Source organism: Pristis pectinata, chromosome 18 (genome assembly GCF_009764475.1).
Source record: "Pristis pectinata isolate sPriPec2 chromosome 18, sPriPec2.1.pri, whole genome shotgun sequence".
Lineage (NCBI taxonomy): Eukaryota > Metazoa > Chordata > Chondrichthyes > Rhinopristiformes > Pristidae > Pristis > Pristis pectinata.
The window spans coordinates 36,649,516-36,657,250 of NC_067422.1; positions in this window are offsets into that span (position 1 = coordinate 36,649,516).

Consider the following 7,735-nt stretch of genomic DNA (forward strand, 5'->3'; position numbering starts at 1 on the left):
TCAGGTTCCTTTCCCCTCTCACCCTGAATCCATGCCCCCTGGTTTTGGAGTCCCCTACCCTGGGGAAAAGACTGTTACTGTCCATCTTATCTATGCCTCTCATAATTTTAAACATTTCTATAATGTCACCCCTCATTCTCCTACGTTCCAAGGAATAAAGACCTAGCCTGGCCAACCTCTCCCTATAATTTAGGCCCTCTAGTCCTGGCAATATTCTCGTAAAACTTTCCAGTTTAATCACATCAAGGTATGAAGACTGTGATCTCACTTGCAGTTCCTTCCCCCACACCCTGCAGCAATCATGATACCACATTTGATTTTCTGTCTCACATGAAAGGTCTGACATTTCTGCATCCTCTTGCTGCTGCCCTGGGCTGTCAGCCTACATTACGCGCTCAAGTTCCTGGAGAGGATTTAAGCTCACAGTGGCCTGCCTGACTCAAAGGAGGCTGTTAGTCATCGAACCGTGGCTGGCACTGCATTACTGAAACTGCTGGGGTTCAGGAGCTCTCCTGATCTCAGGCTCACCAAAGCCCACTGAGCACATTAGGCGCTATCCAGATAAATCAGCACTAACCCAGCCATGAACCCACAAGCTCCTTATCTTTCAGGCACGCGAGCAAACAACCACTCGGCAAAGCCTGGCTCTAATGGAACCTCGCAATGCGTCCATTCGTTCATTGGGAGCTGGGAGGGTCAGGGTTCAATGTTCAGCCTTGTCTGCTCTTTAAGAAAGTGGGGGGGAACTGGGATCTCTGCCCTGAGGGTATTGCCACAGGGCTGGTGGATAGGGCAAGCCAGGGATTGTGACCTGGATGGTGTGTGACTTGCAAAGGAATCTGGGGATATCTCTATCCCTGTCCACACGTAACTCCTGCCCACCTTCTTGCTGATCTTGTTCCAGTCTGGGACATTAATGTGTCTGCTATGTGGATGTTGTGCTTTTTCACCTCTCTTATATTTGTAGTGCTCAAACCCTATTTTGGATTCCTGATCATTCTCTCCCTATCCCTTAGCAGGTCTGATGTCAAGAGTTGAGTGCAACACCTAGCAATGGCTTACTGGATGTAACCGAATTCTTCACCTGAGGACCAGAATGTGAAAATAAGTGTAAGAGGCACTGTCACCTGGGCCCAGTGACAGAGAAGAGCAATGAAGTTGGGTCTAAGAGCCACGTGCGTGGGGTGGACAGGATACACCCTGAAACTAATGGAGTACTTCCCTGCATACCCAGTCTGTTAATCCACCAGCTAAAGTGGTGGATAGCCCATGACTGGAATGACATAATGTTACATCTGACTGGATTGGGAAGCCATATCTCTTGTGTTGGGCACAAGGTAAAGCTAAGCCATAAATAATCAACATCTCTGTACATCTTGTATAAAAGGGTATTAGCTGTGGTTTGGTGAGTGGCTCCATCTCCTCGGGTTGCAGCTTGAACATTCCAGAGCCTCGAGCAGTTACTATGTGCTGCCACTCCAGTTGCAGCAGTGAGGGAGAGGGGCATGGTCCATCTACCAGAGGAAGCAATCAACCAAGACTCCATCTGCCATTTCGGGGGAACGTAACTGCTCCCACGGCAGATTTGTGATGGAGTCAGGAACTTTTTGAGGTGTCCTGGGCAATGTTTAACTCTCTTTCTTCATCTCCCATCATTAATTACACTCAGGAAATATTTCATTAGCTGAGGGCTTGAGCTATATGGAGAGGCTGGGACTTTTATCCCTACAACATGGGAGTTTGAGGGGTGACCTTACAGAGGTGTATAAAACCATGATGGACACATATAGGGTGGATGGTCACAGCCTTTTTACCAGGGTAGGGGAGTCTAAAACTGTAGGATATAGGCTGAAGGTGGGAGGGGAAAGACGTAAAGGGGATCTGAGGGGGAAATCTGAGGGTGGTGGGTGTATGGAACGAGCTGCCGGAGGAAGTGGTAGAGGCGGGTACAATGTTTAAGAGGTACTTGGACAGGTACTGTGATATGAAAGGTTCAGAGGGATGTGAGCCAAACATGGGGAAATAGGACTAGCTCAAGGAGACAACTTGGCCGGCATGGTCGAGCTGGTCTGAAGGGCTGTAAAACTCAATGACTCCGTGACTCGAAGCACATTGGGAAGCCCTGAGGTCAAGGAAGATGGAATGGACGTTTCCTGTTAGTGTTTTTGCTATTTGATTTGTGGGTTTTTGTCTTTGAAGTAAGGTGTGTTATGCTGTGAGCTGACCTTTCCTACTGACCCACAAGACCGTGGTAACCACTCTTCCACCGCTGCAGTCTACCGATCGCGGGCTGCAGAAGCAGGCAAGTGAAAGGCAAGGATTGTCTCTCCACAATGAGGTGTAATGTCCCTTTAAGTAAAGTGCAGACAGGCATGAAGGTGGCTGGTGAGTGTAAGCAGTAACGTGTGCGGAGGGGGCAGCCTTTGCATGGCGGCTGACACAGAATGCCTGATGGAGGTGAAGAGACGAGGGAAGGTTCTAACAGAGACAGAGAGTGTGGACAGCAGTGGAATGAGTTATCTTGGCTCCCCCTCTTGTGAGGTCATGGAACCCCTCCCCGCACCGTGTGCCAGGTTCCTGGTTTGGAGGAGGTTGGTATCGGTATTGATATTGGTTTATTATTGTCGCTTGTACCAAGGTACAGTGAAGAACTTGTCTTGCATACCAATCGTACAGATCAATTCATTACACAGTGCAGTTACATTGAGTTAGTACAGAGTGCATTGAGGTAGTACAGGTAAAGACAATAACAGTACAGAGTAAAGTGTCACAGCTACAGAGAAAGTGCAGTGCAATAAGGTGCAAGGTCACAACAAGGTAGATCATGAGGTCAGAGTCCATCTCATCGTACAAGGTTGGCACTAGAACATAAGAAAATTGGATCAGAAGTAGGCCACTCCGACCCTTGAAACTACCCCACCATTCCATACAATCATGGCTGATGTGCCCCAGGCCTCTTCCCACAGCCCTCAATTCCCTGACCTTTCAAAATGTATCTACCTCCTCTTTGAGTGCCTCCAATGGTCCCTCCACAACTCTCCGAGACAGGGAATTCCAGAGATGCGCAAAGCCCCTCAGTTTGAAATGACCAGCCCCTTACTGTGTTGCGTTGGCTCCCTTTGCGGCCTTCCCCCAGCCGATGTGGACCACCTCGCTGTCTGGCTTCTTTCTTTGCCATTCATTTCCAGTTCAATCACCATGAGCAAGGCCTCCGCAGCTGCCAGTTAAGTGCGGGTGCCTTTGTTAAGGTCGCTGCATATTCACAGAGGCCTCTATATCCCAGAGTAAAACAGGGGGCCCACAGAATGAGCTGATCTGACAGGCGATCGATTACCAGCATAAACGGTCACAGTGCAGCCAGAGGTAAAACAGCACGAGACACCTGAGCGTTTCCTTCACAGCCCCACAAGGAGTCATACAGCACGGAAACAGGCCCTTCGGCCCAGCTGGTCCATGCTGACCAAGATAGTCCCATTTGCCCATGTTTGGCCCATATCCCTCCTAACCTTTCCTATCCATGTACCTGTCCAAGTGCCTTTTAAATATTGTTAATGTACCTGCCTCGACCACTTCCTCTGTCAGCTCGTTCCACATACCCAGCACCCCAACCTCCGGGTGAAAAAGTTCCTATTAAATCTCTTCCATCTCACCTTAAACCTGTGCCCTCTAGTTCTTGATTCCCTTTCCCTGGGAAAGAGACTGTGTGCATTCGCCCTATCTATTCCCCTTATAATTTTGTACACCTCTAGAAGGTCACCTCACATTCTCCCACACTCCAATGAATAAACCCCCAGCCTGCCCAACCTCTCTCTGTAACTCAGTGCCTCAAGTCAGAACTCACCCTGCCTGGGATTGATTTTCTTTTCTTCAAATTCTCAAACCCTCTGACTTCTTTCTGCCACTTTACTGTTTCCATTTCTCATTTTTACTCCCTTCCCCTCTCTTACCTATTCTCCCTCCTTCCCTCCCATTACCCTCCCCTGCCTAACGTTCCTTCTCTCTCTGCTATCCTTTCTCTCTTGTCCTCTTCTGCTCTGTTCTCTGGCAGTTCTCTGTCTCCCTGACTCACACTCTCTCTTTATCCCACACTGTCGAGCAGATTTTTTAACATCCTGCCACTGAAGGCATGTGCAAAGGCAATAAACATGCAAATAAAGGCAATGACGCAAAAGGCCCCTACTGCCAAGTGAGAGTTAATTTGTTCCAATTCAGTAGCCTAATAATCTAATCATTTTTTAAAGGGAGATCATTGCTAGCTGTCACTCTCACATTTCACATCTGGTGGGTCCTTGCTGGCACAGTACAGGAGACAGTCGATTCAAACAGCTCAACACAGTTGAAGGAGTCATAGCGACATACAGCACAGAAACAGGCCCTATGGCCCATCATGTCTGTGCCAACCATCATGCACCCACTTTGACTAATCCCACACTATTCTGCCCCCAGATTCTACCACTCACCTACACACTATGGGCAACTTACAGCGGCCAATTAACCTACCAACCCACACGTCCTTGGGAGGAAACTGGAGCACACTGGAAAATCTATGCAGCCTCTGGAAGAGCATGCAAACTCCACACAGACAGAGACACAAGAGACTGCAGGTGCTGGAATCTGCTGGAATCAAACACTGTCCTTTAAAGAAACCTCCAGCTTATTGCGTGAGTTAAAATTCCACAGGTGTCACGGTGAGACGTGGTCTTTGGATTGTTAGCCGGGCTTCTGGGTTGCAGGTCCAGTAATTTACTCAATAACCTGGTACTGTCCAACAGTGCAGGACCCACGTAGTTCACTGGAACAGAAGCAAACTATATCGACCCTGTGCATCTTCTAATCCCTGGCAACAGGATCCGTTGACGTGAGCACTGGGAAATGTGGAGAAAATTACTGCTGGCGTTGGTCCTCCGTGGGGGTTTGCACCTCCAGGGTGAATCCCATGGATCTGTTCCCAGGTGAAGCAGCTTCGGGGGAAGAGGAAATGGTGATTCAAATTGTGGAGAATTCAACTCAATGTGTGGAAAGGAGTGAATATTTCAGCAGGGAGAGTGTGGACCTGGCTTCCTTACTATGTGTTTTATATATAGTTTAGTGCCTTAGCTGCAGGATCCATGGTGCTCTCAACACCCCATGGAATCGTTCTCACTGGACAACGTTAAATGGTGTGGGGCTGTATCTGCCTTGCATCCTTAGAGCAGCATTGTGGTGAGGCTGGTAGAGCTGCTGCCTCACAGCTCCAGTGACCCTTGGCTGAGCCTGATCTCCAGTGCTGTCTGTGTGGAGCAACACACTGGACACTGGAGGAGCCCAGTAGATCAGGAAGTATCTGTGGAGGGAAGTGGACTGAGATCCTTCATCTGAAACGTGGAGGATCCATTTCCCTCCACAGATGCTGCCTGACCTACTGGGCTCCTCTAGTGTCTTATGTGTTGCTGCACACAGCACTGGAGATCACTGATCTACTCGAGATAACAGTCTTTATGTAGCCCATCTGATTAAATTTCTGGTCAGTGATGATTCTCCTCCCTCCTTCACCAAGATTTTAATGGTGGGGCACATTACATCATTACATCATCACTGGAAAAAAATCCTGGAATTATCCAATGCCTTTTCACTCTGTTTCTCAGGTGCTCCCCAGCGATGAAGAGTGGCTGGCTTTCACTGCAGCCCTATGGGTTCTGAAGTTATTGATGAGGCCATTGCAGGACCCACAAATTTGGCCACATTTGGAGCAGGAGGTGCCTGATGGGTAACTGTGGGGCTCCTTTCATTGGTTATACCAAGGTTTGCCATGCTCCCTACAGCTGGACTTGAGGTTCTCAACACCTTCCTGAATGTGTCATCCACACTTCGAGCAGTCAGAGATTCCCAGGAGTCTGCGGGGATGCCGCATTTCATCAAGGCCTTGAGCACATCCTTGAATCTTTCTCAATATCCTCTTGGTAGTCTCCTCCCCTGACAGAACTCAGAGCATAGTGTTTACCTCCGGAGCCTGACGTCAGATGTGTGCCTACACTGCCTCCCATCAGGACTGACTGAATGTAATCAGGACCTCAATGCTAGGGATGTTGTCCTGGGATAGACTGATGATATTGATTCCATTATTCTTCCAGTCAGATTGGAGGGTTTTCTGGAGACAGATGCCTCTCTAGTGCTTTGAGGTGCCTGCTGTAGGTAGTCCATGTTTCAGAAGCATATAGGAGGGCAGGAATCACAACGAGCTGATAGACCATGAGCTATGTGACAGGTCTGAGGTCCCGATCCAGAAATACTCTTTTCCTCAGATGGCCAGAGACTGTGTTGGTGCATCGAAGGCTGTGGTGATCTCGTCACCGGTGTGAGCCTTCGCTGAGAGGGGCAGTTCCTGAAATATGGGAAGGGGTCCATATTTTCCATGGTCTTACTGTGAACCATTATTGTTATGAGGCAGTGTGGCACAGTGGGTGAAGTTGGTAAAGGATTTTTCCTTTGTAAATATTGGGCGTAAATCCTTGTCTCTCATAAGCTTCAGTGACGGTGTGGAGTCTGAGTCCGGTCTCTGAGCTTACAGATCTGCAACAATCCTCTTCATACAGCAGTTCAGTGATTGAGGCTGGGGTTCAGGGGTCCAGGCACCGTTGGTTGAACAGTTACCTTGTGGATTAGTGTCACTCCAAGAGAAGCTTCTGGAAGTGAGCTACAACAGTTAAACAAGAAAGACTGAGAAAGGAGTTGAGATCTCCAGCCACTGAGCAGACAGTTGAGGTGGACCCTAGCAATGAGTTTTCCTGTGGCAGACAACCAGGAGATTCCTCCATAGTTACTACAGATGGACTTGTCATCTTCCTTGAAGATGGTCAGGATTATGACATCTCCGAGTTCCCCTGGAATATTTTCCTCTTCCCATACGTGGGAGATGAGGTTGTGGATTTGTGACAGGAGATCCTTCCTGCCAAATTTGACCCACCAGCACAGTGGGAGCAGCAAATCCATGGGGACTACAGGAGGTATCATTACTCCCTCCTTAGGGTGAATTAAGCCTGGGCAATAGAACATAGAATATAGGCCATCTAATTGGGAGGAGTCAATGTGGCTTTGTGCATGGGAAGTCGTGCTTGACGAATCTTTCAGATGTTTTTGAAGAGGTAACCAAAAAAGTAGATGGGGGTCAGGCAGTGGATGTTGTCTATTTGGACTTTAGCAAGGCTTTCGACAAGGTCCCGCATGGTAGGCTGGTCTGGAAAGTTAGGTCCCATGGAATCCACAGAGAGCTAGTTAGGTGAATTCAAAACTGGCTCGGAGGTAGGAAGCAGAGGGTGGTGGTTGAAGATTGTTTCTCGGAATGGAGGCTGGTGGGTCGGTGTTGGGACCCTTGTTGTTTGTTATTTATTTAAATGATTTGGATGCGAATGCACAAGGCTTGATCAGTAAGTTTGCAGATGATACGAAATTAGGAGGTGTTGTTGATAGTGCAGAAAGTTATCGTAGATTACGGGGAGATCTTGATCTGTTAGGGAAGTGGGCAGGGGAGTGGCAAATGGATTTCAATACAGATAAGTGTGAGGTGATGCAATTTGGAAAGTTAAACCAGTGCAGGATTTATACTATGAATGGTAGGGCACTAGGGAGTGTAATGGAACAGAGGGACCTAGGAGTACAAGTGCATAGTTTGTTGAAAGCAGTGTCACAGGTAGACGGGGTGGTGAAAAAGGTGCTTAGCACGCTGGCCTTCATCAGTCAGGGCACTGGGTATAGGAGA